The following is a 20477-nucleotide window of genomic DNA, read 5'->3' as shown; positions in this document are numbered from 1 at the left end:
ATCCTGTTAGCTGTAATTCGTCACCATCCTATAGCAAATCCCGGAATCTTTCGGATCATTTAGCAATTCTTGCTGGATTTGATGGCATTGGCGATGTTTGGGAAGGTGATAAATTTTGCAATTTGCAGTTATAGATTCGGTAGGTATTTTTGCTTTTTTTCTACTTATATGAATTTTAATGCTTTTTTTCTCGTGGTATGTTTAAATACTTTCCATTTTCAGGTCACAATTTTCTACTTTTCCTTACGCAATTTCTTTATGGCAATCATAAAAACTTCATTTCCGACTTAACAACTGTTTGACGACGAGCGTCATTTCGGCGATATCGACATTTTTTTCAAAATCTCGCCAAACATGTAACGAATACTAGGATCTTACCCCTTTTTTTTATCAGATTTTAAATTCTATAGGTGGGCTATTCTCATGTAAGCAACCTTCCTGTATGAAGACCAAAGCTGTGAGGTATCAAGGCGGCTTCAATTTCATTAATATTTTGCTGATGCCTGCCAATTACAACTGACTCATAGTAGATATCAGATATTAAATTCAGAAGCATTTGATAATGGAACGTCTCAGGGCTTTTTAGTTAATAAAAAAATAAAAATAAATGATTTCACCACACTACAACATTTGTTATAAATGCATATTTACTTTCTCTCTTTTTTTGTAAACTTCGAACATTGAATTTACAGATAATATCATATTTTTAACAGGGAAAGGCAATAGTTTTCACTGTCTCAAAAGTGATATGGGTGATGGGTCAAGAAATGAGGGAAAAAGAAGTTAATTGGGTGTTAGTAGGATTCATACACAGGTCCTCTGGGATCTTAGTAAGATGTTGAACCACCGTAGTTGCACAACACAGTCCAGGTAGAATTAAAAAGTCTCGTAATGTGGTCACCGCAATGTCACATCTTGGTATACATTCTATTTATTCTCGTTTGAATTTTTAAGATATAGTGAAATAAGTGAATAGTGAATTTAAAATTACCGATCACCTGACTTAGCTAGTAGGACCCTAATTTCCAAACGCCAACCTTTTGTATCGTTGAAATTGGAAATAAGTATGTCATGATGTGACCACAATGTAAAATCTTCTTAAAATACGAACCCGGAAGTATTTGGTTTGAATCCTGCCAGCGCCCAACGAACATTCCTCTCTCACTTTCTTCCTCATTATTCTTGAGACTATGCATTCTGCTCAAAAATGAATTTATACTGTTTCAATTTTAAATACGCGGAGTTTTCAAATTCATCTAAATTTGTTTTAAATCTATTAGACATATTTTTGCCCGATTTTGAAAAACCATTTCTTACAGTGTGCATATTTTAATCAACAATAATTTGATTGGTTGCTATTCAAAAATTTAAACTACATTTAAGTTTGAAAAATTTATCCAAATACTGTCACTTCTATCCGATGCTGACGAGAATGTATCGTCATGTTAAGACTTGATAACCGAACTTCAACTATTGCGTCTTTACTGAGTTATATAGAACTTTTATTTTATAAGTTAGTTATATTTTTGATTTTTAATACAATACAGACATTACTGTTGCCAACACGAAGAAACAAATTCAGCTTTTTACTAAGTATTACGTTAGAACGGGTATATCCAACGCTATGGCTATAATGGCCTCCGTTGAAAATATAATAATGCCCTTCGCTAAGTAAAAATATAAATTTCGACTTCAAATTCACTATCTGATTGATATTCTAGAGTGTGCTCAACTGCTTTAGAATATTATGACTAACGAATAATTCTGTTTTCTTTTTTTCTTTTTTTTAAATAATAAAATCAAAATTAGGAAAATTGTCGATAATAAAAACGAGATATCTTATTTATCATAAGAAGAAATACTGAATAACAGAAAATATTTTCTTTAATATCAAAACATCAATTTGTTAGAGTAATTTAATTTTTTAACTACTTATAAGTAATATTGCTTAGATTTGAGATTTGTAAAAATAAGTAAATGCTTTAATTTTTTTTTAAAATTTAGTTCCAAAGCGTTAGCTGAAATTGTTTTCTCATCGAAATCACTAAATATTTTGTAAATGAAAAACGCTTAGTTATTTTTAGTATAACGAAATAGGTCGTGATAAAATAAATTTAAGCCTATTTTGCTCTGGATTTTCTATAATTGAATATTAAGACTTAATCAGTAAAATTAAAATTAATTGAGAATAAATTGAAAAAATGCAGTAAAAAAAATAAAGCGTACATCAAGATATTTGAAATTATACACTAATAAAATATAGTCATTTATAAGCATCCAACTTTTATTTTCTCTTTAAAGCAATTTTTTATTTGCCCATTTAAGCAATGTTTCTATGTAAAACTGTAAAAAATATAAGAATGAAAAATTCTTTTAAACTCTGAACTAATCTTTCATGCTAAAGAAGAAGAAAATATATAAACTTTAAAGATTACAATATTATTCTCTTTTATATGGAAACTTGAAGCATTTGTTGGCAGAAAAATATTTAAAACTCATTTGAGCTCCAGAATTCTTTGCTTTTTTTTAAAATCCTACTATTGGATTTTTAAGATTTCAATGTCAGTATTAAAGTGAAAAAAATTTAATACTGTTATAGCAGTATTAAGAAGTTTTATTTATTCATTTCTGTTTAACAAAGACTAAAGACGCTTTGTTGTTCTTGAATTCCTGAAAGCAGCTGAGAAAAGCTTTTCTCATGTTTTAAATTGTTGTTGTAAAATAGCAAATGCCAATATCCGAATTATTTCATTGGCAATTTCTCAACAGACTTGGAAAGTGAATTAAAGTTTCTTTTTTCGAAGTCTTTAGAAAAAAGATATATTTTCTTTTCAAATGAAATAAATTCTAACATGGAAAAATAGTTTCCCTTCCACTGTAGTTTTTGATAAAGGTGATTTAGATGAGACGCTTTAGTTTCAATTAAAAAGGACACGGAAGGTTTCAAGACTTTTTGTATAGTTTCCATTTAAACTAAAAATTCTTTAAACTGACCATGATTAAGTATCTAGTGATTGAGTTTTTCTTCCAAAATATCAACAAGCCCGTTTCATTACGTCGGTTATACTTTGCTGTTCAATGCCATTTAGTTGAATGTATTATGAATAGAATATTATATTAAGTTGAGTTGAACAATATACTAAACTGAATTTGATGCTGCTGCCATGCCACCATGCTTTTGTACAAACAAAGAACTTTACATTTTCTCTTTTAATTGATGTTCAATTGCTTAAAAAGATCTTGTGATGAATTCACTTTCTAAATCTCTTTATTTAAAATTTTATTAGTTTCATAATATTTAAAAATTAATTATTCCTCCATCGCAAAATGTTGGCAGGATGATGCTAAAATAATATCAAAACACAATCACAATGTGTTTTCACTGTATTTTAAGAATGTTACTTTTAAAAACGCAAGTGCAAATAAAATATTCGAAGCACACAATTTTCTTAAGCACTTACTTTTTTGCGGTAGCAAAAGAAAAACAAACGGAAGAAGATTTTAGTTTGTATTCAAGTGTTTAGGAATGAAAGAGAAAAATAAAACAAATCTTTACTTGCAAACATTATTCTCGCCGAAAAATTTGCATAAAACTCGATTCCATAGGGGATATTTCACCAACATTATTCAACTTCTGAACAAAAAATACGAATTTTTTCATCGTTTTTCTTGTATTTTGAAGTTTCTTCATGAATAAAACGTTAAAACAAAAGAAAAAGGGGTAAGTTTCAGACCTCTTCAAAACTGACCACCTATGAAACACGAATGTGAAAATAAGTTTATACAATAACTTTTAGATGTATCCAGGAAACCTCCAGCAACCATCATTTTTTTTATAAAGTATATTTGAGTTTCTAAAAGAAACATATATATATATATATATATATATATATATATATATATATATATATATATATATATATATATATATATATATATATATATATATATATATAGTGCGTGTTTTCTATACTTAAGCTTATAATAGATTCTCTAATTAATTTCAAGATATGGACAATCGTGACAAAAATTAAATTTTCCAATTAAATGATTATTTCTAGAAGATAATGGATAATTAAGAGAATTCCAAAATTTATTTGAATTATAAACGATGTTATGTTTTTTAACAAATCAAAATTTTTAAGCACGCATTTTGAGCTTGTCCATTTCCTTGAACGTTCATTTTGAGCTTTGTTTCTCTATTTAAAGACACATTATAAGAAATGTTCAGAGTAAAAATCTCACTGTCGAAAGTGTTCATTGACGTTAGAATAGCATCACACATCTAAAACTATGGAGGAAAAAAATTTATACGTTCTCTGAGACACTCATTGAAAATTTTGTAATTGCCACAAGCATTTCACTGTCCATACATTGTAAAACATTCGGAATTAAATTATTGTGCAAAGTGCCGGCACTCAGGCTACCAGTATTTTTTATCATCAAATCGATTTTTAATGGAACAAGTTACGTAATAAAAATATCTAATGTACCGTAATTTTTACAGTAATTGTTACTTAAAAATCTCTGCCTTACTCTAACGAAACAAACCGTATATCGTATACGATAATTTGATCTGGACCGTTATACCGCATACCGTCTCTTTATACTAACCTTTATACCATAATTTGATCTGGACCGTTATACCGCATACCGTCTCTTTATACTAACCTTTATACCATAATTTGATCTGGACCGTTATACCGCATACCGTCTCTTTATACTAACCTTTATACCGTAATTTCATCTGGAATATTTCACAGCATATGCTTATTTATACTTTTTATCACAGTACATGCTTATTTATCACTTTAAAAATGGTGGTTAATAATTAAATGTGTTGTCCTTAAAAGTATATCCATGCTGTGCTTACTTGTTACCTTATGAATTAGAAAAAGTAACTTAAAAAACGTAAGTCTGTGTTATTTTCGTAACAATTGCCATTTGTTGTTGTTGTCGTGTCTATGCTAGTACAAAGATTAGAGTCCTCCAAAAGTTTTGATAACAAGGTTTGCAAGTTCTGTAGCCCGATGGCCATGGAGAATTTCGATAGGAGGCGCTCCAATTAATTGCCATTTATTTTAAGTAATTGTGTAATAAATTTCATGAGATTTGTCCAATCAGCTATCTTTTTTATATTACTATTAAAATAATTATTATAAAGTCATCATTACTTTTTATATTACGTTAACAGAGGGAATCAGTTATTATGCAGAAATAATCAATTATAAAACATAATAATGCATTTATCAGATAAGCAGTATTTATTATACATCATATAAAATAAACTCTCTTCGATCTACTTGCAAATAGCAACCCATTTTTTCTTCTTCTTTTACCCATAAGAAAACTAGCACTTTATAAACTTCAGAAATCACAATCTTTCTTTGGTTAATAAGTGCTGATAAAAAATAGTAACTATACGTTAAATTGACATAATTTATCAGGTAATTGTATTGGTGTAAAAATCAAAATTAATCTACTTTTTTTAATAGCATACATTTAACAAAAGCTATAACAGAAAAAAATATATTGCACCAATAGCATACAACCGCAAAGAAAATTGAGCGTAAATTAGAATATACACCAGCCATTTATATTCGTTTAAATTTATTGCTAAAAGTTATTTTCTAGTCAGCTCATCTTCTCAATTACCATTAAATTTTATTTTTTCTATTTATACACCAAAACGTGACATTAAACACATATTTTTAATCACTTATACGGAACGTAATTTTACAACTAAAAATTATTTAAATTGAGACTCAGTTCAAGAAATGGAAGAAAAAAGTAACTGTTTAAACGGAGATATTTCACGTTTTCTTTTTAAATAAAATTTAAACTGATAGAACTGAATTAAGCGTCGGTAAACCTGCTTCATATCATGAGCTCTAACGCGCATAAATCACAAGCGTAATCATGACAAATAGCCATGTGCATGAGTATACTTCGCCTGGCAATCTGGCCCTATTACATTTATTATCGCCCTTCCCGCCCCACACCATACCAAAGCTACCGGTTGTAACTGTTCCATAATCAGCGCTACTGAGAAAGTGCTTCAGGGCCATGTGTAGCACTTCACAACCAATTCTGCTTAGTTGAATGTGACAGGTTTACTCTTACGTTTGCCAAAGCTTTGCGGTTTCAACTCTCTGAAACGATTACGAACGATTTAAAATTTTTTGTAAAATAAGTTGTTTTTATTACATGTAGATTTTGAGATATTTAAGACTTAGGTAGTTTACGAGTGGTAGTTGCTAAATGTTTAAACTATTTTTTTTGTTTGTTTTCACTTTATGAGCTTTTAATATTTCATTAAAATAAGTTTCAATGATTAAAGAGATATTATATAGTTTTTGAGAGTTAACAAAGATACAAAGATATATATTAAATTACGTAGAGATACATTTTATGATTTACTGAAAATTTTAAATGTTTAAAGTGTTTATTGATATTATTATCTTATTTTGGTTGTTTTTTTTTCGATCATAATTAAGTTTAGAAATCCAAAGTTTATGAACATTTCTCAACAGCTATTCTGATTTATTTGCGGGAGCCTAAGAGTATGATCTTGCATTTTGAAGTATTAAAATGATTCAAAATTAACTATTAAAATATTAAATGTAAAACTATATTATTTAGTATCCGTTCATGAAAATTGATAAAAAAAACACACTAATTTCATTAATTCATAATATTTTTCATATAAGTTGAAGTAAAATATTATTGCTTTCACCTAGAAAGATTTCTAAAACTTAAAAAGAAAAAAAAAAAAAAAATCCTGCAAATTTATACAAATAGTGTAGAGGTTTAGCATTTCCCTCTACGTATTTCCAGAAAGTTTGGTCTAATTACATCATAAGTTGCATGTGCTATATTATATAATGGTACACATTTCCTGCAACCTTAAGAAATTGTTAGTTATTTGATTGTAACTAAATTTGATTGAAACAGTAGTATAGTGCAAATTAGTTTTAATATGGTAGAAGACTTAAACTAGCCTCCTTATTAATTGTTTCGGAAATTTCAACTTTATTAATGTTCGTTTCATCTCTCTATTATCAACAGTGGAATCTTACATTCACTATCACAACTTATATTAATGAATACATAAAGCATGAGGCAAGTTAAAAAAAAGTCTGCTTACATAAACTCTTAAATAAACCTAACACCAATTTGGATTGCAAGGAGAGGCAAAACAAAAACAATTTCACACTATGTGTCCAATCGCAATGACATTTTAAGGATGTAAATTCGAGAAAATTATAATCAAAGCCCACAGATGAAATGGCTTTTCACTGACTGTAAAATTTCCATGTCAAACTCTTTAGTAGTTTTTACAGTATTATAGACATGCGATTTCTGGGTTCACAAAGAACTTTCTATTCTTCACAAGGAATTTTTTTCAACTGTGAAACTTCAAACAAAATCGAACACAATAAGAGCATTTCAGAGTAAGCCATATGTCAATCAAATGTCATAGAAATTTATAAGACTTTAAAAATTATTTTATATCTATAATAGTTATAAATTATGTTTTTCAATAAATAAACCTAAGCTATACGAATTTTATGATATAAAAACATTTCAACTGTGTGAATTATTTCTATGCAGTTTTGTGTTAAAAACTATGGACAAATTACACTTTAAATGATAATCATCGGTTTTCTACCACACTTGGCGTTGCATAAAATTAACCAATATAATTGTCTAAAAATATTTCATAAATATTATCTAAGCTTGAAATATTTTATTTCTAAATGTGAAAACATAAAAATAATTTTGATTACATTCCTATTAAAAAAACTGTGCTTAAATTTTCGAATTGCCTATCCGTCTTGAAATCAACTACTCAAGAAACTTTTGACCATTGTAACATACACTGAAAAAAATTACTATTCGAATAACACATGAAATTACATTAAAAAGTAACATCATTCAGGATGCCAGTACTTTTTTTATTGTAAAATCGATTTTTATCGGAACATGTTATGGAACAAAACATTCGAAATACCGTATTTATTACACTATTAATTACCGCAAAATCACTAAATCACTCTAATTAAATAAATATTACGGTGAAATCTACGACATAATATGTTACGTTGAAAATGGATTTTACAGATGATACACCCAAAGTGCTTATACTTTATACCATAATTTGTTCCAGAATATTTTACAGTGTTTGTCTTAACTATGCATTGCTGTCGTGTAACGGTATTCTATTTAAGTAAAATCAATTTCACAACAAAATATATCCAAGTTTTTTTTAAAAAAGAAAACATAAATCTGTAGACATTAATAATCTCTAAGGATTTCAGCAACTACTTGAAACATACCAAAAGCTTCATTTTTTGTTCATAACGTGTTATATGAGAAGACTTTCGAATAAAAATAGTCCAAGTGGGAGCAAACTAAATCAAATACACCGGAGCTCGTGGCAATGTGTCAGCAAAGATTTCGGAAACTGACGAATCACGTATCGGGATCGGGATTGATGCAGGTGATTTTTAGCTCTCACGTACTTTGATACTGAAAGTGAGAGGAGAGTTTTAAAAATTGAAAGAGTTTCTCTGGACTTCTTGTTGCCAAGCGAAGAAGATTGTGAGAGAGATTGGAAAGAGAGGAAACTACATCACGGAGGAGATGAAAGGTGTTTTCTATCGTTCTTTTTTATTTCTTTTTATTTCCTTTTTTTTCTGCTGTAACACTGGAAACAGTATCGCAAATTCGTTGCTCAATATATTTGTTCCAAGAACAATAAGTCAAAAGGTTTTTACTCGGTTTTAGAATTAATACTTCGTTTCTCAATCTCAGCTTGAAGTTAGATTTTCAAAATTTATTGTCATAATTTTAAAATGTTTTATTGTAAGCAAAAACAAGAAATTTATCGTGATTTCAGTTAACAATTATCTGGATAAAATGAAATACAGAGATTCCCGTTCATAGGGTCGGACACATTCACACATCGCACCACAGAGGGCAACACAGACAGAAACATTCAAGATAAAAGATAAAGAGGGATTCGAACCCGAAACCATTCGGTTCACAGTTAGGCACCCTAACTGCTCAGCCATCTGGCCGGCCTTTAGATAATAGTAAGATTTATTTAGCTTAGGAAAACGTATGTTTTTTAAAGTTCAAATATTGCATTAGAGATCTGATTGATGCGATATATCTTGCAGTAAACTAACTTAACGATTTAATTTGGTTTTTAAATTCGTATTAGAATGACACTCGTGATGTTGTTCATCCCACATTCTCTCCTTTTACCTCTTTCGTTTTACCCCCTATTCAAGCATTTTGACTTTGTTAACTTCTATTTTGATCCATTAAGTTTATCTCACGATGTTACATATAAGTTAATTCTCCTATTTTGATATTTTTCATTTTTACGCTTTGAATGCTTCCAGAATGTTCGAGATGTCTACAAACGGAAATATTCGTTTAAAAAATTTCCAGTATTTTCCTTTTGATACTTTCTTAAGTTTGTCTATAAGCAGGAGAGTTATTTGATTTCAGAAATATTGAGAGAGATACAATAAGGAAAATAGATCACAACTTAGATGTATCAGTTCTAACTATTGATGAAACATAAACGGGTATACACTACCCTACAATAATGGAAGAGATACTTTCGGTTTTCGATATTGTTTTGAATTTATCAAGAAATACTTAGAGGACTATTTTGTAATTTTAGAAGTGTTTGGTTCATGCATTTTTTCATACTTTACAATAAAGTTTAAAGCTTTCAGGGGTCTTCGGGATCGACAATAAATTACAAAAAAAAACAAGTATTTTTGAGCACCCTATGCCACAAAATAAAGCAATAAGCATGTAACTTGTACCAATTATTTTGATTGTTATTTGCAATAACTGCACAAAATTTTAGTAATTCCAGCTTAAATATTTATAGAGATATGAACATTTTTATCAAAAAATTATATTTTGTCTCATGTTTTTGTTGGTATAATCTTAAAAATATTCAGTAAAATTAAACAAAATTTTTGGAGCAATTTTAAAATAAATAACAAAATTACTGTTTTAAAATTTGAAAATTTTTTTTTAAGAAATACGCAGGATATAAGCCTTTAAATTAGTTCTGTTGTACTGAGCATGCGAGGACGAAATTTATAATTACTTTTCCATAATTTTATAGTGAATCGTATTTGGAAACTAATGGAAAAATTTCATTTAAATATCTAAAAACCGTACAAGCTTCCAATCAAGTTTCTCAGTAGTTTTTGTACTTTTTAAAAGAAAAGTAAAAATGATAAAGGGTTTTCCACATATGTTATTTTATTCATGCTGTTAAGTCATTATAGGGTAGTGTAATTTGCAATACTGCATATTAATTTTGCGAAAAGCTCCTGATCAGTTTAAGCTTACTTTTAAAAAATATAAAAACTACTTTGAAAATTGCTTCAAACTTTTTGCATTTTTAAGATACTTAAAGCAGTTTCTTTCAATTAGTCACCAAACACGATTTACTACAAAATTATGAAAAAAATAACTTTAAATTTTTTCCGCGTATGCACAGTACAAATGAACTACTTTAAATATTCATATCTTGCCATTTTTTAACAATTTTTTTTTTCAAATTTTATAGCTATAATTTTATAATTATCTTTAAATTGCCCCAAAAATGTCATTTTATTTTACTGAATTTTTTTCAAGTTATAGTAAACAAAACATCAGACAAAAAATAACTTTTTTATTAAAATACTCATATCTACATAAACATTTAAGCTAAATTAACGAAATTTTATGCAAATAACAGCCAAAGTAATCGATACAAGTTTATTGCTTGATTGTATGGCATAGGGTGATCAAAAATACTTTCTTTCTTTCATAATTTACTATCGGTCTCTCAAACCTCTGAAAGCTTTAAATTTTATTGCAAAGTTTGAAAAATCGCATGTACTAAATCTTTCTAAATTTATTAAAAAAAATCCTTTAAGTATTTCGTGAGAAATTCAAAATAACATCAAAAGCTTAAAGTGTCTCTTTCATAATTCTAGGAAAGTGGTTATATGATATTACTTGAAGATATTTTTTTGAGAGGTTGCTTGTAAAATTTTAAAAGGTTGCAACAGCCAATCTGTATGATGACTATGTTCGTGTGATAAAAACATAAAGAAGAATGAGATAAAAAGTATCAAAGTCATTTTGTGGAGAATTTTTATATTCTTTGATTCCAGCATCTCCGCAACACTATTGAACTATTAGTAACGATTTGGGATTCCTCTTTAATGATGATCCAAGCACAGAAGGAATTCATGTGCATAATTCACTACCACAATTTAGATCGGAAGTGAAATAATGACAGTAAGCACCCTGTATCCACATTTCGTTCCCCAACCATCTAACCGTTTCTGCTCTATAACCACCGGTTTTAAATTAGAATGGTTTTCAAACCACTAAGGCTTGTCCGGAGAAAACACAATCCAATCAGACACGTTTTGGATAGAAAATATCATCTATACTCACCATGCCGTCACATTGATATCTTGAGTTGTTCTTAAATAGAGAAATTTTAATATGTTAGGATTTTGATATTTAAGACTCTTAAACTAAAAAATCAAGGTTGTGAAAAGGTTTTAATTTTGCTTAAAAAATCCAAGCATTTTGAGGGTGCATAGTAATATCAGTAATAGTAATATGAGATAGTTATATCTTTTCTCAAACAATTAACAACTTGTTATCCTCATAATTATATTTCAGGATAAATTTAGACCCAAGTACTATTTTTTGGGTATTTTCATCGAAAAACCTTCATACGTGTCTTTAGAATACATATTTTTTTATTGCTATTAGTACAATCTTGGAGAGGCTGAGGAAGGATGTTTTGATGATTTAACAAATTTACATGGTTAAAATAAAATAAGAATAGCATTGCAATCTAAATGATCGCTAAAGAAATATTTTGGCTTTTTTTTTTAAGAAAAAAAATTAAAGATTGTCCTATATGTATAATTTTAAACGTAATCTCTCAATATGATTCTTTTGTTTTATGGAAGAAAGTTTTATTAAGGGAATTACAGAACAATAAAATGAAATGAATGAAAGTTTACAGCAGAAAAAATTATAAATATAAAAGATAGTAATGATGTGACATCTTTAATTATTATATACACGATAATAAAGAATTTTTTTTCATTTTTCGAAACACTTTTACGATGTTATTTGTAGTTCTCTCGTTAAAGTGGTTTATATTACCATTGCGTCTCTATAATAATAGAAAGATGCACTTTTTTGTAAAATCTTGTTCACACAGTACTGAACAAATCGGAAGGAGAAATTCTATTTGTATCCATTTCCTTGAAAAAACAATTTTTAGTCTTTAAATTTTACCTCACTAAAATCATGGAATATTAATATATTATACAAAACTCTTTAGAAATAAAACTCACTGTTGAAAACACAATTCGAATCTGAGAAAAAGGTACTAGATGGATTTTGAACTAATCTTTGTAATTCTGAAAAACTGTTTGCTATAGTAAAGTTAGATCGAAATTATAGCCATTGGAGCAATATACTAAATAAGTGAAGGGGATTAAGGAATTTTGAGAAACAGTAAGCAGATGAATAATATTTACGTTTCATTTTGATCCTTTAAAATGAACACAATTTAGGGGTAAGATTTCAATGTAAATACTTACATTTTTAATCTATATTCAAACATATATAAAACAATACTTGAAATTTTTTTGAATAAACATTACATTATTATTTAAATTAACTATTATATTTTGAATTTTAAACTGACAAGCCATGATTCAATAAATACAAAATATTTTTATTAGATGAGACACTGCAACTTTGTACTTGTTAGTATTAAGTAATTTTATAATGAGTTTCTTGTTTAAATTATCTTTAAGTTGCATTAACTGTAAGATCTAAAATTAAATGGCCTTATTTACCTCACCCAATAAATATATTACGAAACATGATGAACTTTATTGGAAACTTTCAATGAGTCGTCCCACCATCAAAGGGATTTTAAGATTTTAAGCGTATTAACTAAGCCACAATGTATCAAAATATTTCCAGCATTGCGTTTAAATCAGGAACTCATATAAGAAAAAAAAATCGAATCTTCACAAAATTTAATACTCAAACAACTCAACTCATGTTGCGATTAAATAAAACAAGCTGATCTAAAATTCACATGGTTTCGTCATAAACAGCAGTCTCAAAAGTCGTGGTTGTTATACAGTTTGATAACATGGTTTTTCCATTGCATCCCTTTTATGCATAATTAAATAGTTTGGGAAAGATACTATTCAATATCGCTGAGATTCTGGACCGCGTTCATTGTTGTTTACGAGGCAGGAGCATGGTTTTATAGCCTTCTGCGCCAAATATTCGAAGTCTTACCTTTTTTTTCCCTTTTTCATCTTCTTTACTTCATCGTTCACTTGACTGTGTAACATTTTGACTTTTAAGACTTAAGATTGAACATCGGAAAAAAATAATAATAAAAGGTGTCTTCAGAAATTCACTTGTATTATAAATTTTTATGTTTCTTAATGAATGAGAAAGATGAAGATTGATAATTTTTTAAAGAATGAAGCCTCGTAAGAACCTTTGACAAGTATACGTGATGGTTTTAAGGAAATTGTTTTTCTTGCCAATATATTTAACTGAAGAACTTTAGAAAGTAAGCGTGTATGTTATTAAAGTTTTATGCAATATGTATATAAGCAGTAACTATAGATTGCTGCTTTTGATCAATTAAATGGAAATATAATGTTTTTTCTTTCTAAGATTATGTTGAAAATTAATCATTTATAGATCTTTGTGCATTGTCCATTTTCCTCTTCTTCACTTTTTGCATAACATTTAAAGATTTAAAACATAAAACTAAACATCAGTATAAAATAATTAAAAAAGGTGTTTTTAGCAAATTACTTGCATAAAATTTATGTCTTTCTTAAAGAATGAGAAAGATGGCGATTGATAAATTTTCCGAGAATGAAGCCCATTAAAAATCTTTGTCAAGTATGCCTGATAGTCATAAGAGAAATTGCTTTTCTTCATACATTTAATCAACGAGCTTAAGAAAGTAAGCACAAATTTTATTAAAATTTTATGCAATACATAAATAAACAATAACTGTAGCTTGTTGCTTTTGATTAATCGAACTAAAATGTAATGCTTTTCCAAATTCAGAAAAAAAATTAATAATTTGATTATCTATATGTATTGTCCATTTTCATATAATTTACTTTTTAGTTCACTTAGCTTTGTAACATTTTAAATTTTAAGACTTAAGGAAGGAAACTGGGCCAATACCATAATAAAAAGTATTTTAAGAAATTTGATTGTGTCATAAACTTTTTCTCTTTTTAAAATGAATGAAAATATAGAGATTGGCATTTTTATTTTGAATAATGAAGCCTCGTGAAAATCTTTGACAAGTATAGATGTCATGGTCTTAAGGAAAATATTTCTCTTTCTAATATCTATAAAAATAAAAATGAGAAGTTTGCGAATGTTCTTAATAAAAGAGGCTCACTTTATGGACTGTTTGTCCCGAAACTTGGACATCAGTTGAAAGTTAGAATTGCAGCCCCTGATCCTAAGAAGTCGTTAAAAAATTTCGAGTAGATCGTTAGGAGTAAACGGTTAAAAAATTAATTTTACTCACTCGTTTAGAATATGTCAGAGCTTTAAATTTAAGATAATTCTGAATTTTACGTCCAAATATTTTAAAGATAATACCGTGATCGCTAGCTACCAGTTCAATTTTAAAAAAATAGTTTATTGTACGTTTTTTAATGTTAAATTATTTTGTATTCGTTATGTCGGCAAACTCAATGGTTAGCAAGAGCATGGTAGCATTGACGGATTACGCCACTAAATTAGTATTTCTAAAGTTATTTAAAACCATATGTTTATTTTGTTTATTGTTATGCTTTGAAAAGGAGAATCTATGCAATAATTTTTTTTTAAATCAACATAGGGCATTGAAAAGCTATGGCATCGAATTAGTATTACTAAATGTGTCTGGAAACACATTTTATTTTGATTATATTTACGCTTTTGCATTATGTTTCTATAATACTGAAAAGCTTAAAATCAACGGTAATTGAAATGACAAAAACCATCTTTGAACAAAAATCAAAATTCATGTTAAAACAATATTTATTCGTTTCTGGAGACTTTAAAAAGCACCATTCAGACTTTGCAAAGCATTATTTATGAATAATTAATTTTGGTAATTTAATACAACTGGTATTGCGGAAATAGATGCTTGTATAATAGGTACCAAACATATTTTTAATTATGTTAGAATGATAATTATTATGTTAGAATTTTAGGTACTCATTTGGTCTACTAATAAAGGTTTTTAATATAGTTACCATAGTTTACGGTACATCAAAAAGTATAAGTTTCAAAAAAATTACTTAATTGCGGAAAATTTAAAAACTATTATGAGCTGGGTCGAAAAATATCATGAAGCCAAATGATACTGAGCATAGTTCATATTTATTTGGATTAAATAAACTTCTAAATATGACTTTTTCTCTATCTAATAACGTATAACCACCGTAAAGCACAATAAATAATTATAGCATTATTTTTGAAAAAATAATTGCATCGATGTAAGCCTTTCAGTTTTGTGCAAGACTTCGTAGCTTTGGTGAATACCGATCCATTTAAATTTTTTAATTTTGTTTTGTATGAAGACTGATATTCAGCTAGTATTCAAACTATAAAAATTCAAATAAATATTAAAAAAAAATCATGCATTTTTTTAAACAGCTACAGTATCGTGCCTCTTTTGATAAATAAATAAAAATTTATTATCAAAATTAATAAATAAATCAAAAAATTAATGTTCTTTTATGTTAAGTTTAAAATAATCAGTTGAGCAGTTTTAGTGTAATGTTAATGACCAAATCACGGTGGTTCTGACTTAATTGATTTGAAAGACAAAGACATGTACGATTGTTAAAAAATGGTACATATAATGTAAAAACAAAGGGGTTAAGGCTCCTTGAATTTGATGTTGAGAAACCCAAAGCAGTGTGAGATGAAATACTTTATTTCAAGTTAGCATTGAGTTACAAGTGAGTACGAAAGGGCTTGAGTTTAAAAGTTTGCATGCCTACAAAAACAAAGGCTTGCCGTTAAATATATATATATATATATATATATATATATATATATATATATATATATATATATATATATATATAACATTATGACCACTCTGTTAGTAACATGTAGCACCACCTTTAGCTCTCAAAACTGCCAGCACCCGCCGTTGCATTGATTCCACAAGGTACTGATATGTAGTCTGAGGTATCTGGTACCAAGCGCTCACCAACTGGTCCTGCAATTCCCTCACATTGCGGAGAGGTAGCGTGGCAGCACGAATTTGGTTTTCCAAGTAGGACCACAAATGCTCTATTGGATTAAAGTCAGGTGAATTTGGGGGTCAAGACATGACTTGAAAGTCACTAGAATGTTCCTCGACGATTCGACCCTTATGACCTGGTGCATTATCCTGTTGGTAAACACCATCCCCCGCAGGAAAAACTGTTGCCATGAATGGGTGGATCTGGTCTGCAACTATGTTCAAGTAGCTTACAGACGTCAGGGATTGTTCTATGAGGATTATGGGTCCTAATGTGCCTCATGAAAACATTGTTCCTGGGCGAGAAACCATCAGGGCGAGCCCATTGTTATAGATGGAGGGTGGTCATAATGGAATGGTTCTTCTATATATATATATATATATATATATATATATATATATATATATATATATATATATATATATATATATATATATATATATATATATATATATATATATATATATATATATATTACTGAAGTGTTAAACTGAACATTTCATGTTGCGTCAAAAATTTAAAAAAAAATATGACTCAATGATATATTTACATTTATTCCTGTGATGGAAAAAAAATATATTTTTGCTTTACTGATGGAAAAGTATAAGGAAAAGAATGAAACAACAATTAAATAAAGTACCATAAATGCCAAATACATCATAGTATTCACAATTGATTCTCTTAAATATATTAAAAATTTTATATATATAGTGTAGAATATCTAAATTAAAGTGTTAAAATTGAATTTCAGAAAGTATTTTAAAGCTCAAAATATGTCAGTGAGCCATTTTTTAAAAATTTTATTATATTTATTTATTTATTTATTCTGCGGTGACCTTTCTTAAATTATTTCGGGCTTTTTATTTTACTTCCCCTCTCCTTACTGTTCTTAATGTGATTATTTTGTTATAGATCTTATGAGATTCTAAACAATAAATTTTGATGAAGTAAGTATCTGTTTTTCAGTTTGAGAACAAGTTGTCTGCAGTCGTAAATCTCAGAACAGTGTTAAATTTAAATTATACGCATGTCTCGTCAAAAAGTTTGAAAAATTGCACGGCAATGAAATATTCACATTCATTTCAGTGATGGGTTCGGGGAAAAATACAGTATATTTTTGCATTTCTGATAGAAAAGTGTATGGAAAATTCAAATAAGAGAAGCAGGAATGGAGCTGCCTGTTTCTCTTTTTCTATTCAGGGTGAAAGGAAAAGAAATAATAATAGGATACGATGCTTTCACCTTAGTGTATCTAAGATAGGGCAGCACCACTTGACTCAATCCTACTACTTTGTTATTCAACAAGTCATGCATTTTTCCCTCTTGCGTCTTCCATTTCCTCCATTTCTCCCCTTTTCTAACTGATCTTTTCCCCGTAAAATACCTCCAAATACTAATGGAGGGAGAGAATGGATCTTTCTTTTCCTTAATTCATTTTGTTCTTTGTTGTTTTTTCCTCCTGTTTTTCCCACATATTCTTCCTACTCTTCCACATGTGGGGAAAAGTATTTCGTAACGGGAACCCTATTCCGTATGCTTTCCGTTGTTTCCACCCCATATCCCTACAGACGCGGTGGAGTTCCCTATAGACCACATCCAGTTTAATTTAAGTCTCAATACCGTTACAATATAGAGAAAGGAGTTTTATCAATGCCATTTGTTTAGGGGCTGTGAGATGCAAGAGGGGATAGTTCAAATGTTAGAGAGAGGGGGGAGAGGTCAATGGAGTTTGTTTTTGCTGTTTACATGATGTCTAGATTAACGATTCTTCTTTGAAGAAGAATGTATTAATTTAGTTTTCGTTTTCTTTTTTTTACATCCAAGATAACCTAACTGGAAAGCGAAAACAAATGTTAATGTATTGGTACATGATATTATGTCATCCATGATTCTCTGTGCTCAACGAGTTCACTAATCACCATTTTTGATAAATACACGAAAGAAGCAAGTTCAAAACAACTATGTAAACACAGACAGTATCGCTCTTACACTGATCCTTAAAGCATTTTAAATTAAAAAAAAATAATAACGATTTTTGATGTGTAATTGAATAACATTTTTTAATACATATAATATTCATATTTTTTTTCTTAATTGTTATAACATATGACTACATGTAGAAACATGTTATAAATTTTTCTTGCAGTTTATTTTGTAAAAACATACTATTTTAGGGAATAAAAAACAATGATATTTACTCAAATAAACAATAGTAAATAAACAAAAATAAGAAACAAAAATAGTAAATATACTAAACTATATTTACTATTTTTATTTTTTATTACGTAAGATAAAGGTATGTGAGGTGAAGGGCACATTTTTGTTTTATTTCCAATAAACACATATTTTGGTTTGACTAATTTAATATTGCTGCACCATAGAAAACGCAATTTGTGCTGTACTGAAACTTCTAAAAAAATGCAAGAAAAATTAACATTGCCAAAATGAACTTTCACAATTTCAGCATCACTTAAGATTTAATATGGATGCGTAACGAAGTCATATCTTTTCGCGAGTCACAAATGAGATAAAACATGAATTTCTCTACAACTCGGAAAATAAATAATTGTTTATTTTTTAAGTTTATTAGAAAACCCACTATTTGTACGATTTCTGTGTCTAGGGTCCTCTTAAATAGATGTTGAAATTGACAATTATTAAAATAATTGAGAAATTGAAATTCACAATTATTAAAATAATTGAGAAATTGAAATTCACAATTATTAAAATAATTGAGAAAGTAAAATTCACAATTATTAAAATGATTGAGAAATTGAATTTCACAATTATTAAAATAATTTAGTAATTGAAATTCTTAATTATTAAAATAATAAATTTTTTTAATTAAGCTGCTAAAAAGCTCATAACTTCTCAAAGTTTTAAGTCCCGGATTATCTCAAACTTTTTTTGATCAAATGAAATTCATGATTCAAAAAATATTCAACTGTATTATTTTTTAAGCATAAAAGAATTCTTACAATTTGCAAAATTTATTTCATATCTAGGATGCCCTTATATATTTTTTGTACAACTGAAATTCCTTATTTAAAAGAAAATTGCATATAATTTTAAATAAAAAAAGAGTTCATCATTTGCAAGGTTATGTCCTAAATCAACTTAAATATTTTCTGAACAAGTTGTTTTAGTTAAAGCTGATGCTCTGATGTAATAAGACGATAATCTTCAAATCCAGTCAGATGGTAATGAAGCTTCTGAGAAGAGCAATCACGTTATTAAACACTTTTAAAAGATTTCTTTAAAATTTTATTTTCCTTTAATTTTAATAACAATTTTGTGAGAATCATTCATGCAAATTTTAAATAAGAAGTTTGTAACTTTACAATTAATGAAAGTTTGAATTGCAAATAAATGGGTTCTTACTTCAATTAGTTAATATTTTCATTGAAAAAAAACAGGGATTGGTACTCTACCCGATAATATCTGAGGAATCAACCCTTATGATGGGTTAAATTAAAATTTTGCTGTTGAAAGGTTAACATGTTACCAGCCAGATCACCAGATCTCAAGCATATTTAGTATGGTGCAGATGCTAAGTGGAGGTCATATTGAAACTGGACGTATCTATGAGCCGATTAGAGACAACAGCGTTCCTGAAGCAGTTTGACCTATTGCAGCAGTAAGTTTTCAACTTCCTTAATTATAGGGAACACGTTGTAAGAGTTGCACATCTGTAAAAGGAGGTCAAACTACGTATTGACCCATTTTTTCTTTTCTTTTATGTGGCAACTGTGATGATTATGATGAGTTATATGCTTGTGCATGCGTGTGTATTATAACTATTGTGTTTCTATAATCTTTGCATTATGCTAACATATGTTCATACCAAGTTCTTTCAAATACTGCCATGGCAAAATCTGAAAATTTTCTTGATTTTTAATTCCATTGTGGATAAATATGTTTAAAAAAACAGTGCATCTTAACTTTTTTTACTTAATCATTCCTTGTTTATTATAATTGTAGAGTGGTTCTTTTATTTGTAGTATATTAAGCGATGTTTATACCATGTCTAATTAAAAACAGTCGAACATTCTAGTATATCAAAATATATTGCAAAAAAATGCATATTTGAGACGAAAACCAGATCTG

This window comes from Parasteatoda tepidariorum, chromosome 8 (genome assembly GCF_982258835.1).
Source record: "Parasteatoda tepidariorum strain Cologne lab strain chromosome 8, Ptep-v5.0, whole genome shotgun sequence".
Classification (NCBI taxonomy): Eukaryota; Metazoa; Arthropoda; class Arachnida; order Araneae; family Theridiidae; genus Parasteatoda; species Parasteatoda tepidariorum.
The sequence above is the reverse complement of the archived record's forward strand: the minus strand, read 5'-3'. Positions refer to the sequence as shown.